Below are 610 nucleotides of genomic sequence, written 5' to 3'. Positions count from 1 at the left end.
TAATATATTACGTAAATTTAAAGTTCAATATAAACCTAAAACTAACGTTACCAACCTTCGTAAAGGTACGTAAGCTTACGTTATATAGATAACATTTACGTTATTTAACGTTCTGTAACGTTACAATTGTTGGTACGTTACGTAACGTTACATTACGTTATGATTTAACGTTAGTTACGTTAATGGGTTTCTAGGGAAACGATTGTTAACGACGACCCTTCTTTAACAGATGACTCTTCGTTAAGGACCTTTTAAAGGATGGTGTATTTTTGGACCTACGCCCATCCCCTCTACTGCCCATCCGACCTATACAAGCACGTGGTTTTAACAGCTGTGGTAGGTCCCATGCACTGTAGGTCGGATGGGCACGTTAAAAACAGCATATTGGTGAATCCGACCTACTCTAAGCTGTCGCTTGGACACGTTAGTAGGTCTGATGGGCCTTTTTCGTAGGTCGGATGGGCATTTTTGTAGGTCGGATGGGCATTTTTCGTAGGTCGGATGGGCATTTTTCGTAGGTCGGATGGGCACTTTTCATAGGTCAGATGGGCATTTTTCGTAGGTCGGATGGGCACTTTTCGTAGGTCGCATAGGCATTTTTCGTAGGTCG

This window comes from Eurytemora carolleeae, unplaced genomic scaffold (genome assembly GCF_000591075.1).
Source record: "Eurytemora carolleeae unplaced genomic scaffold, Eaff_2.0 scaffold2325, whole genome shotgun sequence".
NCBI lineage: Eukaryota > Metazoa > Arthropoda > Copepoda > Calanoida > Temoridae > Eurytemora > Eurytemora carolleeae.
The sequence above is the reverse complement of the archived record's forward strand: the minus strand, read 5'-3'. Positions refer to the sequence as shown.